Raw genomic sequence first — 19,933 nt, 5'->3', positions numbered from 1 at the left:
TTTCATAATTATGTTCATATACTTTCTGGATTTGTTTTTGAAGTTATAGTCCAAGCATTTTATTCTGTCTATGTTAATTTAAATTGATTCTCTTACTAGCTCTTCTTGAAGGACATTGTTAATGATATATAGAAATGGTGATGATTTATTTGGGTTTATTCTACATCCTGCTACCATGCTAAAATTATTGATAGTTTCAACTAAATTTTTATTCAAATATCTAAGGTTTTCCATATATATCATCATCTTGCTCTGAACCCATTTCCTTGTTGTTGGTATTTGCATTAGGGTGCTCATTTAGCATCTCTCCTCGATCATGTCCCCTCAACCTCTGTAGTCAAGCAGTTGCAAGTCTGCAGAGCAAGACTGTGAAAAGAATTTTATTAACTCTTTGCTCATTCTCATTCCTTCAATTTCTCTTTCTTCTCTTATTGCTATTACTAGTATTTCTAGTACAATATCAAATAACTTTGGTGATAATGGGCATCCTTGTTTCACTCCTGTGAAATCTAAAATGGAGAATTTTGAATTCATTAGATTAAAAAGTTTTTATACAAATAAAAATAATATAGCCAATATTAGAAAGAAAGCAACAAATCGGATGGGAGAATTTTATAGATAGTTTCTCAGATAGAGGTCTCATATCTAAAATATGTAATAATTGATAAATGGTCAAAAGATATGAATAGATAGTTTTTAAATGAAGAAATCAAAGCTATTTAAAACTATCTGAAAATGCTCTAAATCTTTATTAGAGAAATGCACCTCAACACAACTGAGATACCATCTCACACCTGTCAGATAGGCTAAAGGGCAAAATGACAGCTCTCTCAAGGAATATGGAGAAATGGGGCCATTAATAATACATTGTTGGTGGAACTGAACTGATCCAACCATTTTGGAGAGCTATCTGAAATTATACTCAAAAGAGTTATAAAATGTATACTTTTTGACCCAGCAATACTACTATTAGGTTTATTGCCGAAGATGTTATAAAATATTTATAGTAGCCCTTTTTATGGTGGCAAAGAACTGGAAACTGAAGGAATGCTCATCATTTGGGGAATGGCTGACCAAATGGTGATATATGATTATAATGGAATAATATTGTGCTATAAGAAAAGACATATAAGATGATTACCAAAAAAACCTGGAAAGACTTATATGAAGTGATACAAAGTGAAGGGAATAGAACCAGGAGAATATTGTACAGAGTAACAACAATGACATATGATGATCAACTGTGAATGACTTAACTATTATCAGCAATTCAAGGATCCAGGACAAACCCAAGAGACTTATGATGAAAAAGGATATCATCCACCATAGAACAAACAGGCAGGTTCTGAATGCAGAATGAAACATTATCGTTCTTCACTTTATTTCCTCCATGAATTTTTCTCTAGTATAAACAATATGTGTCTTGTTTCACAACATTACAAAGCAGGGAAAAATGTATTATATGATAATTTATATACAACTTATATTACTGGGAGAGGTGTGAGGAGTGGGAATAAAGAAGAAAAAACATGGATTGCAAAACAGCAGAAGGCAATTGTGATGGCATATAATCTGGAAAAAAGTAAAATGAGAAAAATTTTATTTTTATCTAAATAATAATTAGTTCCCTTAGATAATTTTTGGGTATTTATAATATTCTAAAACAGAGTAAAAAATTTCACCAAATTGACAGAGGGGTCCATATCACCACCAAATTTAAGAAAATCTGATCTAAATTGTTGATATAAATGTTAATATTTTAATGCAGAGGATGTTGAGATTATTAGATGTTTACATTTGCATTTTTCCAAAGGTCATCCCTAAAGAATTAATTAAGTAATGAATGTTCCTATGATTATGTGTGTGGCTGCCAGCACCATCAGAAGAGACAGCTTGGCAAAGGCTGAATGACCATCTGGTGAATAATGAATCTTGACCAAGTAATGAGTGTTTCAAGTTTGCATGACGTCTTCATTAAAACTAGGTAAGAACAATTTGGAACTATGCCCAAAGGGTGATAAAAGACTGTCTGCCCTTTGATCCAGCCATAGCACTGCTGGGTTTGTACCCCAAAGACATAATAAGGAAAAAGACTTGTACAAGAATATTCATAGCTGCACTCTTTGTGGTGGCCAAAAATTGGAAAATGAGGGGATGCCCTTCAATTGGAGAATGGCTGAACAAATTGTGGTATATGTTGGTGATGGAATACTATTGTGCTAAAAGGAATAATAAAGTGGAGGAATTCCATAGAGACTGGAACGACCTCCAGGAAGTGATAACAGAGCGAGAGGAGCAGAACCAGGAGAACATTGTACACAGAGACAAACACACTGTGGTATAATCGAACGTAATGGACTTCTCCATTAGTGGCAGTGTAATGTCCCTGAACAACTTGCAGGGATCTATGAGAAAAAAAAAACTATCCTCAAGCAGAGGACAAACTGTGGGAGTAAAAACACCGAGGAAAAGCAACTGCTTGACTACAGAGGTTGAGGGGACATGATCGAGGAGAGATGCTAAATGAGCACCCTAATGCAAATACCAACAACAAGGAAATGGGTTCAGAGCAAGGACACATGTGATACCCAGGCTACGGGAGGGGTGGCAGGGGGGGGGGGGTTAGGAAAAGAAAATGATCTTCTTCCAACGAATAATGTATGAAAATGACCAAATAAAATAATGTTTTAAAAACTAAAAAAAAAAAAACTAGGTAAGACAAGCATGAATATTATGGGCCATGGGAACATAACTGTTGTTAATATTGTTAGTAATGTCTGATTCTCAGGAATCAAAGAATAATTTTCACAACCTCCTAAATAAAGTAAATTCAGTAAATAGCACGGTCATCTTATTCTATTTCTTTCTCCTAATCCTAATCCATGTAAAAAAAAAAAAACAGACCCACATCACAGAGCCATATATCCTATAGTTCAAATTTAGATACCACAGGAAATAGGATGCCTTTTATGTGAGGCTGTAATGTCCGGTTTTGGTTCTGATTCCAAGGAGGACACGCACACGGTAATGCAATATGCAGGAGTTACTTTAATACAAGCTATAGCCTGGGTCTTCACAAGAAGTGAGACCCTGAGCCTTATCTAGAGGAGGTTTCTATAGGGGCAGTAAGGAAAGGGGGTGGTCTTAACACTTAGGCACCAAAAGGAAGGACACATCAGTCTTAGTCTTTGGTACACAGATGTTCAACATATGGTCATGAGAACCTAGGTCAGGTCAGTGACCCCTGAGACAATTTATCTTTGTGAAACCTGAAGTCCTGGGATAACATATCCTTGTGAAACCTGATATAACATATGCTTGTAAAACATAAGGATATGTCATTCTTAGTACTTGGGATATGGGGCCCATTTGAGATTAATCTGGAGGGCAAGTTCTCATGATATTAATCTGTTTCTTCAAGGCAAGGTCTGTATATTACTGGCATTATTCATTATTCTGACCACCAATCAACAAGCAACTATTGACTTCTCTGCTGCTACAAACTGTATTAAACAGCAGGCATACAAAAATGAAAACCAGACAGCCCCTGTGATAAAAGAGCTTATGAGCTGTCAGAGAAAATAGCATGTATACATGAAACTATATGTAAAATACAGGATAGGTGGGAGTAAGGGAAGGGATCATTTACCATTTGGAGAATCAGAAAAGACCTTTTGTAGGCAGAAACTAGAGATTAGGAGATTAGCAGGTAAACCAGCATGAGATGGGAGTTGAAGGGTGTTGGTGTTCACAGCCTAAAGCATGCAACCTTATCTGAGAAATCAGGAGGGCCAGTTTGGCTAGAATGGGAAGGAGTCTATACTGGAGCCAATTTGTAAACGGTTTTTAATGCCTAACAAAGGAACTTTTACAGTAGGTAGCCACTGAGGTTTATGGAGTTGGAGAGTAACATGATTAGGCTTAGACTTTAGGAATATTATTTTGGCAACCTTTTGGAGAGTGGATTGAAGATAGGAAGAGACTTAAAGCATGGAGACCAATCAGGAAGCGATTTCAGTAACCTAAGTGAGAAGAGATGAGGGTCTAGATGGAGAGGGATAAAATATCATGGAGCCCTTAGAAATATCAGAACTTGGCTACTTATTGAATAAGTTCAGTGATATGATAAAAATCATTTTCTCCTTCAGCTTTTAAATTTCTCATAGCTGATTCCTTTGGCAGTAAACTTTTGACTTACGTTTGGCTTCTTTTAGAAACTCAAAGACAAAAAACATTCTACTCAGGCCACTGTGATGGCTGACTCCATACTAGCTCCCCCAACAGGCTCTACAAGTCCACAAGATGCTTCAGTAAGTACTACATGAATCTTTCCTCAACAAAAATCCTTCTTAAGGAGGGAATAAGAATGTGTTTAATGTGTTTAAAAGATCAACTGCCTACCAATTTTGGATTGTCAAGGCTTCATTTATTAAGATGGCAGAGATCTTCTGTTATCATTAAGTCTCATAAGTAATATCATACATATTCTGTTCTAGGTAGTGCAGAAAGAATTTTTCAACTTTTCTATGCTTTTATTTCCTAGATAATGCATTTTACCAATTTCTTCCAGTGTCTGTTGCTTTTCCTGGAAAGGTAAAAAAGTGATGTCACCTATATTTCTTTTCTTTTTGATGTGGCCTTGTGATTTTTAAAATCTCCATCTTGCTTGGTCTAGCACCCAAAATTGTGCACACCCACACTACACAGGCATGTGCTAGTCAATGACAAATCAGAAATAACTAACTGCCCACCTGGGCTGTCCTAAGCAAAGCTTGAGCCACCATTGGCATTTGTGAGGCAGAGGAAGTGATGTAGAGAGCATCCTCTGGAGTTCGCTCACTTCCTGGGAATAGAGTGAGGTGCCAGTTCATGCTAGAAGTTGAGCAGAGAGGAGGCCCACAGACAGCTTTCCTTCAGATTGGTCACATGAGTCAAGGACTGATTCTCCTTTCTACCTTGGCCTTCGGGCCTAAACTCCCTCTGACTCTGCCAGAAGGTTGAGTTAACCTTTTTCCTTTCCTCCCTCTCTCCTTCTCTCCATCTCCTTCTCTTTTACTACCGTTGTAATTAAACCACCACAACTCCATTCTGACTTGTGTTTCATTTAGGAATGTCATAAGTGAATTCCTTGGCGACCATAAATTAATATTATATCAGTCTTCAAAAGTGATTTCACTATAACAGCCTAAAAGTATAAATGATAATTCTATATTTGGGGTAAGAGAGGGAAGGGCACTTAGAGGTATTGTGTCCAACCCCTTCATTATAGAGGTTTTACTGTAAAGAAGTATTTGTAGAAAAGTGTCTCTTCAGGAATCTCTAGCAAAAATTTATGGGTTTTGGTGGTCAAGGTAACCAAAGTTTTTATTTCCCATAGGTTCTATGTATTGACATTTGAATTTTTTTACTTTCACACTGTTTTCTAGGGATGTTATCCTTTAAAACTTAACTATACAAAAAAAGACCAAAAAAAAGACAGTCCCTGCTCTCAAGCATCTAATAGTCTAATGGGAGAGACAACAACAGATTAAACTGTTTCCTTTAAAATCAGACCTCAGGGTGGGCTGAGAAATTGTGTATCTAATACCAATATCAGTTCAATTTAGGAATATAACTCCCAAGTCTACTTTTACTGGCTCGATTTCTCTTCTGGATTTCAATCCTGCACCAGCACCTCTGCACCATCTCCTTTTCACCTCTACCTTAGCTGTCCCAGGGGCATCTCAAAATCACCAAGTCCAAACCTGCCCCCAGCTAGACTTTCCCATTTCCACTTCATGCACTGCCATCTTCCCAAGATCACAACAGTGGAGTCATCTTAGAAGGCTTCCTTGACTGTCCCTTCTCTGTCCTCCCTCAATTCCAGTCAGTTGCCAAGTCCTGCCAATACAACCTCCATAAAAATCTCACCTGCCTCCTCTCAATTTGTGCAGCTACCACTATGTTTAGGCCTTCAACACCTTTACTGAGACTATTACAATTGTCTTCTACTTGGTCTCTCCTTCTTTGTCTTCCCCATTTCTCATATATCATCCACATAGTTTCCAAAATCTTCTCAAAGGACAGTCACTCAACTGCTCCAAATTAGTGGTTCCCTATCGCCTTTAGGATAAAATATAACAACCCAGCTTGAAATTTATGGCCCTATGTGATTTAGCTCCCACTCCTGTATCTTTTTTCCTTAAAATTTTTTCTAGATTACATTACAACTTTCAATAATCGTTTTCTGATATTTTGTGATCCATATTCTCTCCCTTCCTACCAACCCTCCCTCTTCTCCAAGACAGCAGGTAATATAGGCTGTACATGTGTTATTTTACAATAAGTTCATCATATTGTGAGTGAAGGCACATAGCCTTTACACTAGAGAAGAACTGATGGAAAACATAAAGTAAAAAGTGGCATGCTTCAATCTACATTCAGACTCCATCCATTCCAAGCAGTGGAGAGCTTTTTTTGTCATAAATCCCTTGGAGTTATCTCAGATCTTTGCATTGCTATTGATAATAGTGAATTTATTCACATTCGATCATCATATTTATTGCTATTAATTCTGTACAACAGTCTCCTGCTTCTTCTCACTTCAATTTGCATCACTTCATATAAGTCTTTCCAAGTTTTTTGTGATCATCTTGTTCATCATTTCTTGTAGCTCAATAGTATTCCACTAAAATCATATACCACAACTTGTTCAGCCATTCCCCAACAGACAGGCATCCCTCCCTGTAGTGCTTTGACAATACAAAAAGAGCTGCTATAAAGATTTTTGTAAGTTTTTTCCCCCTATCGTTGATCTCTTTGGGATACAGACCATGAGGTCCCACCTACCTCTCTAAACTCTACTGAATGTTACTCCCCTCCATGCACTCTGTATTCAGCCAACCTAGCTAAATAAATTCCACCAAATGGCATTCATCTTCAGACTCAATGGCATGCCACAGTGTTCTCACTCTCATCCTCTGCCCCTTAGATGCTTCCCTACTTCCTCCTGTTTCCTACTTAGAATCCATCCTAATTCCTCCCTAGTTGTTAGTGCCCTCTGCCTTTGAAAACAATCGCGTATTTACTATTTACATGTTAGATCTCCAGTTCCCTGAGGGTGGCAAAGGTTCATTTTGTCCATCTCCCTAGCACATAGAACAGTGCCTTGTAGACTTGTAATAAATGTTTGTCAATTTGAATTTTGGAAGAGGTGAAATTACTGAAGGTGTTTCATATCTATCTTTATAATCACCTTTTACATTCTGCAATAAAATGAGCACAGTTTTCACAACTGGATGTCCTATAAGCTTCATTTTTTTAAACTCTTACCTTCTATCTTAGAATCAATACTGTGTATTGGTTCCAAGGCAGAAGAGTGGTAAGGGCTAGGCAATGGGGGTGAAGTGACTTGCCCAGGGTCACACAGTTGGGAAGTGTATAAGCTTTATTTAATGGATTGTGATGTCACACTCTTCCAATATGATTTGGGAACATTTTGGAAAGAAAGATATTAATGATAGGCGCCTACAAGGTGCCTACCTCCCCAAGGGAGACCATCGGGGTACTGTTGTCCATTGTCAGCAGCAACACATGTTTTTACATCTCTTCTTGCTCCTCTGTTACTGGGTCCCACCATAGCCAAGTGTCTGGTTAGGATGAGGGAAGAGGGAGGAGAAAGATAATAGTTACCAGACACTGTGCTGTGCTTCACAAATAATATCTCATTTGATCCTTAGCCCTACAACATAGGTGCTGTTATCATTCCCATTTTATAATAGAGGAAACTGAGACAAAAGGAGATTCAGTGACTTGCCCAGGGTTACACAGCTAATAAGTGTCTGAAGCTGGGTTTTAACTCAGAAAAATAAGTCTAGGGCTCTATCCACAGAACCACTTAGTTGTTTACTTTGAAGATAAATAGACTTGTTTATGGAAAAACATTCAGCACTTCTGGGTGAGGCTACCTGTCCATAGTGTATTTATAGTTAATATGGAGGTTTTTTTTTTTCTAATTTCTGTTTTCATTCTTTAGCAAAAAAGATGAGGGGTTTGATGAGTTCGATGAACTCTCTAAAACCCTTGGGGAAAGAAAACCAGACCCTGATGACAACAAACCAATGGAGGATAAAGTAAAGGTAAGAAAAAAAGAATAACAAGACACATAATTTGATGTAACATTTATCCTTTCTCCAAAAATGGACAAAGATTTACTGAAATGTACAAGGTATAGTTATTTATTTTGTCTAGAGATCTTTTTTTTCATACAAGAAATAAAATAGTAAAATTTTATTTCATCAGATTCAAGCACTTAAAACGTGTCTCCTTATTATAGGGGTATATGTTAACATGTCATTATTAAATAAATACTCTGTTGACAATTGCTTTTATTCATTTTATCTGTCAATGGTGCCAGATATATTATAGTGGAGATATTTTGTTAAAGCGAACTGAGTATGGTGAACTTCATGGCCAAATTCTCAAACATATTATTAAAGAGACAGATGATGAACAAAAACAAGCAGTGATTGGGGGCAGCTGGGTAGCTCAGTGGATTGAGAACCAAGCCTAGAGATGGGAGGTCCTAGGTTCAAATCTGGTCTCAGCCACTTCCTAACTGTGTGACCCTGGGCAAGTCACTTGACCCCCATTGCCTAGCCCTTACCACTCTTCTGCCTTGGAGCCAATATACAGTATTGACTCCAAGATGGAAGGTAAGGGTTAAAAACAACAACAACAACAACAACAACAACAACAACAAAACAAGCAGTGATCATTACAATGAGTTACCATGACTTCATCAAAAACAAATCATACAAGGAAAAAAAAACCATTACCTTTTCTAACAAGATTATTTTACTCATGATGAGAATGCTGAGTATATAGGTTACCTAGATTTTAGAAAGGCCTATGATAAAGTATCCCTTACTATTTTTGTGAAAGGGATTGAGAGAAATAGATTAAATAATAATGAAATTTTATATATCCAGAACAGTCTTAAGACTAAACTCAAAAGAGAACTTGTTTGGTGCCTTTGAAAGGCACGCTCCAGTGAAGTGCCCCAAGGATCTGAATTTGGTTGACCCTGTGCTCAATAGTTTAGATAATTGCATAAGGTCATGATGAGTAGGTACATCAGATTTTCAGATGACCCAAATCTGGGAAAGACAGCTACCATTAAATGAGATGACATTGGTAAAGTGTTTAGCACAGTACCTGGCACGTACTAGGTATTTTCTAAATGCTTATTTCATTATCTCCTAACACATTTAATGACAATACAAAAAATGTATTGCCAGTCTACAACATATCCCTGAATCTCATCAGGGATAAATGAAAAGGCTTGCAATGGAGTACAGAAATCAGCTATACAAATATAAGAAGGCTGAGGTCTGGATAGAAAAAAAAATTGTTTTGAAAAGGATCTGAAGGTGTCAGTAGACTGGAAACACCATATGAATTGGATAGGGCAGCCAAACAAGCCTAATGCAATTTTGTACTCCCTTAAGAGGAACTTAGCTCCAAGGAACAGCAAGGTGATGATTTTCCTAGAATCTGGCCTCATTTGAAGTAATATATTTGGTTCTGGCTGGTAGGTTCTAAAAAAAAGAAGTTGATAAGCTGGAGAGAGTCTACGGAGGGGCTAGGAGAATTATTTAAAGGAGTTGGACATAGTTAGCCTGAAGAAAAGATGACTCCAAAGGTGGATAGAGAGCTGATGGCTGTTTTAATTTATTTAGAGGGCTGTTATGGGAAGAAGGGATAAGATTCATTACCCTTGGCTCCAGAGTGCAGAAAGAGAAACAATGGAGGGAAGTCTCTAAGAGGCAAATTAAGACTTAATGTCAGGAAAAGCTATTTAAAAGTACACAGAGAGTAGAAGCATGGAAGAAAAACAATTGCTTGATCACAAGGGTTGACAGGGATATGACTGGATGTAGACTCTAAATGATTACCCTAATGCAAATATCAACAATATGGAATAGTTCTTGGTACAAGACAAAGTACACAAGTAAAAGCCAATGAAATTGTGTGTCAGCTACAGGAGGGGGTTTGAAGGAGGGGAGGGAAAGAACATGAATCTTGTAAACATGGAAAAATATTCTAAATTAACTAATTAAATAAAAATTTCTCAAAAAAAAAAACAACAACAAACAAACCTAAAAGTATCCAGAAATGGAATAGCTTGCCTTTAGAGGTGGTGCATTCCCCCTCTTAGAAGTCTTAAAACAGAGACTGAATGACTACTGGTTGAGTATGTTTATAGGGGATATTGTAGATATGTTAAAATTATTTTCAAATGCAAATGGAAAATCCATAGCTAAAGATAACTCATTTTTTCATGTTAGATTGAATATATTGTCTTTAGTAGCTTAAAACAATTGGAAACAAACCACTTGTCCCCAATTTACCAAAATGCAATAAATGCTTGGAAACTCAGGCTGTACTCCATGAAAAAAACAAACAAATATTGATTATGATTGTTTGCTCAATATTTCTAGGAAAAAGCTAAAGCTGAACATCGAGATAAGCTAGGAAAATGAGATGACACCATCCCTCCTGAATCCAGGCATCTTCTTGATAATGACAAGGATGTAAGTGGTCCCTCTTGGCCCCCAGAATATAGGATAATACATTTTTACTTTAGGGTATAATTTTTGTATTTTTCAACTAAAGTTCAAGAGAAATGTGGAAAGTGCTTTTTAAAAATGTATGTACCTATTTAAGGTGTTATTTCTGTTTCTATTCTTGAAAAAGATGTCTGCCATACTAATTAGCCTATCAGTCAGACTTAATCAAGTTGTAATGTGAAAATGGAGATATTGTGAAGAGTAGGGAGGGAACTGGCCTCTTGATCAGGAAAAGTCTGGGTTCAAGTCTTGCCTCAGATATATATTGACTGTCAAGGGTAAGTCCCTTCAATTGTCAACTGGGTGAGACTATTGCACAATAGTGAAAGTTGCAGGTCTGAACTGGCAGGAGAAGTTTCCTCATTAAGAACTCCTTAAATCAAATAAGTCACAATTCTAGTCCAAAAAAAGTGGGGAGAGGGAACGAATGAAGAGAGAAAGAAATTCTGATTTCAAAGACCTAAAAGAAGATATGGGAACAGACACTCTGATTCATTATCCAAAGTTAAAGCTGCAAGAAAAAGAATGGAAGATAAAATAGGATTAAAAAATCAGAGGACCTGTCCAGTTCCTATCTAGATGCATATTCATTGAAAAAGCAAAAATGCTAGACTTTTGGTTCAGATGAAGACAACAGAGTTTCTGACCTAGTCTTTCCTGACTTTGGGCCAGACTGACTTGCCTCCCAGCCTCTGAATGGCCTATTCTTGAGACTTCATTAGAAAATCACTCTTTGAGACAGATTACCAAGATGGGCAAATACAAAACGACACCCATATGCTACGCATTTGAGACCCAGTGAAACAAATAGAACTGGTGTCAGAGCCAGAATATCCTGTTAGGCTTTGTAATACTCAAACAAGTGTTCAGTCTTTCTCTGGAAACATTTTTAGCTGGAAAATGTGCTCTTTTTCGCCCCCGTGCGGCCATTGCTGGTATTCTGGCAAAAAAAAAAAGTGACAATGTACTTGCCATGCCACCATGGCCTTGTTTATACAGTATTTAACATACCTATTATTTATCACACTGGCTCCCAGGCCTTGTAAACCCATATTTTTCAAGTCTCTGGTTGTGATTTTTGTTATTTTTTCGTTATTTGGCTCATTTATGGAATTATAAAAACTCACATTCAGATTTGCCAAAGGAGACAAAATAAGAAATTTCATTTTTTAATCCTAGGAACATTTTTCTTACTCCCTTTAGGTATATCAGTGATTTACCTTAATTAAACATAAAAATAATTTTTTTAAGTTGGTAATTACCTTAATGTTTTCATATTCAACATGGATGGCAGAAAGAGTAGGAAGTAGAAGAATGAATTATTTTCTTAGGAAGTTCTTTGATGGCTTGGTGGATTTCATTTTCTGATATGGGATTATTTAAGAATTCTATTTCCTCTTCTGTTAGTCTAGGCAGTTTGTATTTTTGTATATATTCATCCATATCACTTAAATTGGTATATTTATTGCCATATAATTGGGCAAAGTAATTTCTAATGATTGCCTTAATTTCCTCTTCCTCAGAGGTGATGTCCCCCTTTTCATCTTTGATGCTGTTGATTTGCTTTCCTTCCTTCCTTTTTTTAATTAGATTGACCAGTACTTTGTCTATTTTGTTTGTTTTTTCAAAGTACCAGCTTCTTGTCTTATTTATTAAATCAATAGTTCTATCACTTTCAATTTTATTAATTTCTCCCTTAATTTTTAGGATTTCTAGTTTGGTTTTCTGCTGGGGGTTTTTAATTTGGTCACTTTCAAGTTTTTTTATTTGCATTTCCAATTGATTGATCTCTGCTCTCCCTAGTTTGTTAATATATGCACTCAGGGATATGAATTTACCTCTGATTACTGCTTTGGCTGCATCCCAAAAGGCTTGAAAGGATGTCTCGCCATTGTCATTTTCCTCGATGAAATTATTGTTTCTATGATTTCTTCTCTAACTAAACGATTTTGGAGTATCATATTGTTTAGTTTCCAATTAGTTTTTGATTTGGTTTTCCATGTACCATTACTGATCGTTATTTTTATTGCCTTGTGGTCTGAAAAGGCTGCATTTATTATTTCTGCTTTTCTGCATTTGTGTGCCATGTTTCTGTGACCTAATGTATGATCAATCTTTGTGAATGTGCCATGTGGTGCTGAGAAGAAGGTATATTCCTTTTTATCCCTATTTATTTTTCTCCATATGTCTATTAATTCTAATTTTTCTAAGATTTCGTTCACTTCTTTTACCTCTTTCTTATTTATTTTTTGATTTGATTTATCTAAATTTGATAATGGTTGGTTCAAGTCTCCCACTAATATGGTTTAACTGTCTATTTCTTCCTTCAATTCTCCTAGTTTCTCCATTAGAAATTTGGGTGCTATATTATTTGGTGCATATATGTTGATTAGTGATATTTCCTCATTATCTAAAGTCCCTTTTAACAAAATATAATAACCTTCCCTATCCCTTTTGATCAGGTCTATTTTTGCTTTGGCTTTATCAGATATCATGATTGCCACTCCTGCCTTCCTTCTGTTACTTGAGGCCCAGAAGGTCTTACTCCATCCTTTAATTCTGACCTTGTGGGTGTCTACCCGCCTCATGTGTGTTTCTTGGAGACAACATATGGTAGGGTTTTGGATTCTAATCCATTCTTCTATTCGTTTACGTTTTATGGGTGAGTTCATCGCATTCACGTTCAATGTTATGACTGTCACTTGTGGACTCCCTGGCATTTTGATATCCTTCCCTAATTCTAACCTTTCTTCTTCAGCTCTACCTTTTAGTACAGTGATTTACTTTAAATCAGTCCCCCTTGTATTTCCCTTTCTACCCCCCTCCCTTCTTATTCCCTCCCTTATTTTCACTTGTAGTCTTTTTAAAAATTCCCCCCCCACCCTCTCCCTCCCTTGTACTGCTTCCCTCCCCACCAGTCTGCTTTTTATCCTTCTACTCCCCTATAGGGCGCAAATCTATTCTCTTCCCCAATGGATTGGATTGTTCTTCCCTCTTTGGGTCAGGTTCAAAGTACGTAAGAGTTGAATATTTCCTGTCTCCAACCTCTTTACCCTTCCAGTGTATCGATGTTCTCCCCCCTCCCGCCATGAGCTTCTTTGTGACATATAAATTTACCCCCATTTGTTTCTTTTCCCATTTCTTTTAGTCATAACCTCTTTTCTTTTTTAGCTTTAGTCATGTATATTTGTATATATACATACACATGTATATGTATTTATGCATGCATATCTCTATATACCTATTTATGTCTTGTCCTTTCATCCTATACAGTTTGTCACTGTTCCCTCTGAGTGTAGTTCTTCTAGCTGCTTAGGTGATAGCAACAGTTTTTAAGAGTTGCCAATGACCTCTTTTCTTATAGGGATACATATCATTTTAACTTATTGAGTCTCTTAAAAAAAACCTTTGTTGTTGTTGTTGTTTTTCCCCTCTTTTTTAATTACCTTTTGATGATTCTCTTGAATTCTGTGGTTGGACTTCGAATTTTCTGTTCAGGTTTGGTCTTTTATTTATGAATGCTTGGAATTCCTCTGTTGTGTTAAATGTCCATACTTTCCCCTGTAAGAATATAGTCAGTTTTGATGGGTATTTTATTCTTGGCTGTAGGCCTAGTTCCCTTGCTTTCCGGAATATCATATTCCATGCCTTTCGGTCCTTCAGTGTGGATGCAGACAGATCCTGTGTTATCCTCACCATGTTTCTATGGTATCTGAATGGTTTCCTTTTGACAGCTTGTAATACCTGTTCTTTTATCTGATTGTTTTTGAATTTGGCTATAACATTTCTTGGTGTTGTCAGTTGGGGATTAAAAACAGGGGGTGATCTGTGGATTCTTTCAATCTCCACTTTCCCCTCTTGTTCTAGGATTTCGGGACAGTTTTCCTGGATAATTTCCTCTAGTATTATGTCCAGGCTTTTTCTTTTGTCGTGGTCTTCTGGTAGTCCAATTATTCTTAAATTGTCTCTTCTTGAACGATTTTCTAAATCGTCTGTTTTGTGAATGAGATGCTTCACATTTTCCTCAATTTTTTCATTCTTTTTGTTTTGTTTTATAGTGTCCTGCTGCCTTGTGAGGTCACTTGATTCTAGTTGTTTTACTCGGGTTCTTAAAGATTGGATTTCATCTTTGGCTTTTTGGTCGTCTTTTTCCTTCTGGTCTGAGTTTCTTTGAAGATTGTCTTTCATCTCCTTTGCCTCATCTTTCATCTCCTTTGCCTCATCTTTCATCTCCTTTGCCTCATTTTCCAGCTGGATGATTTTGGCTTTCAGGACACTATTTTCTTGTTTTAATTCAAGTGCCTCTGTTTCCAGATGACTTATCTTAATTTTTAAGTTCTTTTCCCAATTGTCTTCAGCCTCTCTTAGTTGTGTTTTGAGTTCTTCCACAGCCTGTATCCAATTCGCTGGGATTTCTGGTTTATCGTTTGCTGATCTCTCCCCCTCTGTTCCATTTGGTGAGTAGTAGCTGTCTATTGTAGTTTCTTTCTTCTGTTTCTGTTGTTTGTTCAAATTCACCCCTTCTTTCCTCCCTGTATTTGTGTGTGCTCTTGTTCCTCTCATTTTTTGTTTTTTAGGGACTTCTATCAGTCTCCCCTCTTGGAGCTTTAACAGAGGATCTCTTGGTGTAATCTCTGAGGGAGGGTTGTTGGGGGTTTGAGCTTTCCTGTCCTCTGGAGGCTTTTGATTGGCTTAAAGTTCAGCAGTCAGTGAGGATGGATGGGGAGCCTGGGCTTCCCTGTGTTCTGGAGACTTTTGATGGGATTGAGTTCAGCTTATTTGGGCTGGGTTTATTCTGAGTTTTAAACTTCCTGGACCGCTAGAGCAGATATGGAGGATCTCTAAAGCTCTGGCCAGGCTGCCAGGTCTATGCTCCTTCTAGGCTGCCATCTTGACTTTGCCTCTAGGTTTCTGTTTTTTCAGAAGACCCAGCTCTCTAAGGGGGGAGGGGTTGTGGCTTGCCAGGACTCTGAGGGCTCCTGATGAGATTAGGTTCAGGTGGTGTGGGCCGAAAGATCCCAGAGCCAAAAAAGGGAAGGAAAAAAAAAGCAGCCACCTCCTCTTCCACAGTCTGTGTTGAGTGCCCAGAAACTGGCCGAGTTACTTTCAAGGAAAGCTCTTTGGAGCAACCCCTTTGCCAGCCCTGAGTTTTCTGTCCTTTCAGTAGCTCTGAGGGCTCCTGATGGGATTAGGTTCAGCTGGTTCTTTCAGAAGACCCTGCTCTCTAAGGGGGGAGGGGTAGTGGCTTGCCTGGACTCTAATGGCTCCTATGGGATTAGGTTCAGGTAGTGTGGGCCAAGTGATCCCAGAGCCAAAAAAGGGAAGGAAAAAAAAAAGCAGCCACCTCCTCTTCCACAGTCTGTGTTGAGTGCCCAGAAACTGGCCGAGTTACTTTCAAGGAAAGCTCTTTGGAGCAACCCCTTTGCCAGCCCTGAGTTTTCTGTCCTTTCAGTAGCTCTGAGGGCTCCTGATGGGATTAGGTTCAGCTGGTTCTTTCAGAAGACCCTGCTCTCTAAGGGGGGAGGGGTAGTGGCTTGCCTGGACTCTGATGGCTCCTGATGGGATTAGGTTCAGGTGGTATGGGCCTAATGATCCCGGAGCCAAAAAAAAAGAAGAAAGAGAAAAGCAGCAACCTCCTCTTCCTCAGTCTGTGTTGAGTGCCCAGAAACTGGCCCAGGTTACTTTCAAGGTAGGCTCTTCGGAGCCACCCCTTTGCCAGCCCTGAGCCCTCTGTCCTTTCAGTAGCTCTGAGGGCTCCCGATGGGATTGGGCTCAGCTGGTGCCCCAAAGCTGGGACCTCCCCCGAGACCCAGAGGGAAGAACCCAGCCAGGGGGCCACAGGCTTCCCCCTTCTCTCTATGCTTCCCTGCCGTCTGTGTTGGGTGCTCCGGAGACTGGCTCGGGTTGCTTTCAAGGTGAGTCCTCAGAGCCCTGAGGTTCCCGCTGCTGCCTTGGGCTCAGCACTCTGGGTTGGGGGGGATGGGTCCTGGGACCTTCTTTCTGTCTACCCCTTAGATCTAAGTGATCTAGGGTTCTGGCTTTTGGGGTGTGGTACCTTTTGATCCAGGTCCAGGAGGAGGTTTCCCCAGGTCTATCCTGTTGTTTCGCTTGAATTTCGGTGGCCTAGGAGCACTTTGTTTGCGATCGGTAGGGAAGGGTTTCGGAGGTCTGAACTTTCGCTGCTTCTACACCACCATCTTGACCGGAAGTCCAAGAATGAATTATTTTCAGTCTGGATCCATGTTTTCAGGGTAAATTTACTATTTAAGGATTTGGGGGGTTATACTCTCCAACTGTTAAGTATTTTTCTCATTTTGTTTTTTATGTACTTCAGTTATTGACTGTTTTCTAATTTGAACATTTGTGAAAATGTATTTGATGAGCAATTTGTCTTGTTTTTAAGGGTAAACCAGTAAAGCCACCCGCCAAGGATCCCAAGGTAAAAATTACAGTGCTTTGTTTCTCTATTGAATTCGTCTGGCTGGGATTATGGGATAGTGCACTTTGCCTTACATCTAATTGTGATACTTTTATATCAAATAAATAAAATGTAAGAGAAAAGAAAAAAAAATAGAGACAGCTATGTGTTAATATCTATTTCAGCATCTTCACTAGGAAAAACATCTAGAATACATGATGAATAACAACAGATTTGCTATGGGAATTTAATTATTTCTTTGCTGTGTTAGAGAAGGACATTTATACTTGATATACCTTTTTCATTTCAGAATTCTAAAGATAGTGGAGACCCCATTGATGAACTCTCAGAAGGGTTTGATAACTGTTCCCAGACTCCATCTTCAGAAGATCCAAAGAAATCCAAAAGGCAAAGGTGAGTTATTTCCCCCCCAATTTTTAAATCATCCATGTGATTGTGTGGTGAAAGTGAGGAATAAAAAAATAGATAGCTTAAGGGTTACTTTGGTATCTGTGAAATTTTGTAGGTTTTTTTCCCCCAAGAAAAACAATGTTTCATTCTTGGTGAATAAAGATACTTGCTTTAGGGTATACTCAATCTTAAACAGAAAATAACTTTCCACTGGAAGCTTAGATCCTTAGGATCTTTGTTGATTGTCTGATTCATTCTTTTTCTTAAATTAATTTTTTTCAATTATGCATAGAACTCATTTTTCAATTATGCATAGAACTCATTTTGACAGATTTTTTCTTATATTTTATTATTCAGATAATTTCTTGTCATTTGCCCTTCCCCCAATGAGTAAAGTCTGTCAAAAGTTGTATCAGTGCTTTCATGCAATACATATTTCCATGTCCCCCGTTCTATGACAGAAGACACACATCATATATTCAATAAAAGGAAATAAGGAAAAGAGTAATCACGAAAGTGAAGGAAGGAAAGGAATAGATAGCAGCTTTAATCTTCAATCAGATTCTAATAGTTCCTTCTTTGGCTGGGGGATAGTATTTTTCTCATGAGTCACTTGCAGTTATCATGTAATCTTGTTTTGCTGATAATTCTTTTAGTCCCTCACAGTCGATCATCATCCAATATTTCCATTACTGTATACACTGTTCTGGTTCTGCTCACTTCAATTTGGTCTTTCTAGTTTTTTCTGAACTCACTCTGCTAGTCATCTCTTATGGCCCAATATTATTCCACTACCACCATCTACCACAGCCATTCCCCAAGTGATAGATAACTCCTCAGTTTGCAGTTGTCTGACACTACAAAAAGAGCTGCTATACATATTTTTTACAAGTAGGTCCTTTACCCCTATCTCTGATCTCTTTTATCCATGAAGTTTTATCCATGAAGTCAGTGGCTATTTTTGTTTTGTTCGGTCACATCTGACCTCAGGACCCCATTTTGGGTTTTCTTGACAAAGATACTGGAGTCATTTGCCATTTCCTTCTCCAGCTTATTTTAAAGATAAGGATACTGAGGTAGATAGGGCTGCCACTTGCCCAGGGTTACCAACTAGTAAGTATTCATGTTCAGATTTGAACTCAGGAAGATAAGCCTTCTTTACTTCATGCCCAGCACCCTATCTATTGAGCCACTTTAATAGTTAGTCAGACATTTTTTCCTTTCTTTTTTTATTATAAAAAAAATTTTTTTTGGCCAATTACATGTAATGACAAATTTGCACATAAGTTTTCTAAATTTTCTCCCTCCCTTCCTTCCTTCCCATTTCCTGGAGCTGGTAAGCAATTAAATCTGGGTTTTACAGGTTCTATTATCAAGCAAAACATTTCCATATTGTTCATTTTTGTAAGAGAATACTCATAATAAAACCAAAACCCCAGAATAAAAATGCAAATAAACTATGGTGAAAATTTGCATGTTTTGGTCTGCATTGTGATCCCAAGAGTCCTTTCTCAGGAGTTAGATAGCAATAGCATTCTTTGTCCTAAGTCTCTCAGAATTATTCTGGATCATGGTATTGCTGAAAGAAGCTAAGTCTTTCACAGTTGATCATCTCTCAGTGTTGCTGTTACTGTGTACAGTGTCCTGCTTCTGCTTCAGTAAACATTATTGACCATCTACTGAATTCCATGTATTGTACTAAGTGTTGGCAATACAAAGAAAAGTCATGGAAGAGCTTTAACTAAAACATAAATATCTCCTCCTTATCAGTCCATACTTTCCTTATTCTACTGCACTACCACTTGGCAGCTCTTCTAAAGAGAGAAAGTGTGGGAAAATCCTTTCTTTCTTGTGTTCAAAATGAACAATCCAGATTTCAGTTAAACATACTAAATTAGTCCCCTATATATAATGAAAATGAGATAATATGCAGAAAAGAGGAACCTGAATTAATTTGATTGAGAACAGTGATTACTTCTTAGACTGGCAATAATAATGACTATATAATAGTTGTTTCTTTTTCCTCTAGAAAAAAGATGAAAAGGAAGCTTCTAGCACTAAACCTGCTAACAATGGTGGAAAATCAAAGGTAATAAATAAGCAGAAGAACCAGTCTAGCAATCAAGCCCTGACATAGCTGCTAATCCTTTTTGCAACTTAAGTGATCTGTTTCTTAATGCTAGATCAATTTTCCTCTTGTCAAGAAATTTTTGAAGTTAATTTCTAAAGAAAAGTGACTCGGCACTTGAGAATGGAATTGGTCCCCTCCTTCCCCCTTAAAATTTTGAAAATAATTTCTTTTTCACTGCTGCCTTTCAGTATTTTGCTTAATAGGGCTTAAGGATAAGGAATATAAATCATGAAACACAGGACATGTGAATGAATGAGTGGAGTGAAAAACCATGTATTATATACTTACTATGTGCCACATGTTGTGCAAAGTTCTAGGAATATAAACACAAAAGAAAAAAGTTGCTGTCTTCAAGAAGTTTGC

At 37.7% G+C, this 19,933-nt stretch overlaps 1 long non-coding RNA gene across 1 annotated transcript; it reads left to right on the top strand.

The window, feature by feature from the left end:
* The first annotated feature begins 8,013 nt into the window (after nt 1-8,013).
* LOC103094548 (uncharacterized) lies at nt 8,014-17,442 on the top strand. The gene is made up of 4 exons (XR_464500.2): nt 8,014-8,117; nt 10,482-10,574; nt 17,014-17,049; nt 17,339-17,442. It is a non-coding gene; the product is annotated as an uncharacterized LOC103094548 (long non-coding RNA).
* Nucleotides 17,443-19,933: the final 2,491 nt, after the last annotated feature.

Source organism: Monodelphis domestica, chromosome 3 (genome assembly GCF_027887165.1).
Source record: "Monodelphis domestica isolate mMonDom1 chromosome 3, mMonDom1.pri, whole genome shotgun sequence".
Classification (NCBI taxonomy): domain Eukaryota; kingdom Metazoa; phylum Chordata; class Mammalia; order Didelphimorphia; family Didelphidae; genus Monodelphis; species Monodelphis domestica.
The sequence above is the reverse complement of the archived record's forward strand: the minus strand, read 5'-3'. Positions and strand labels throughout refer to the sequence as shown.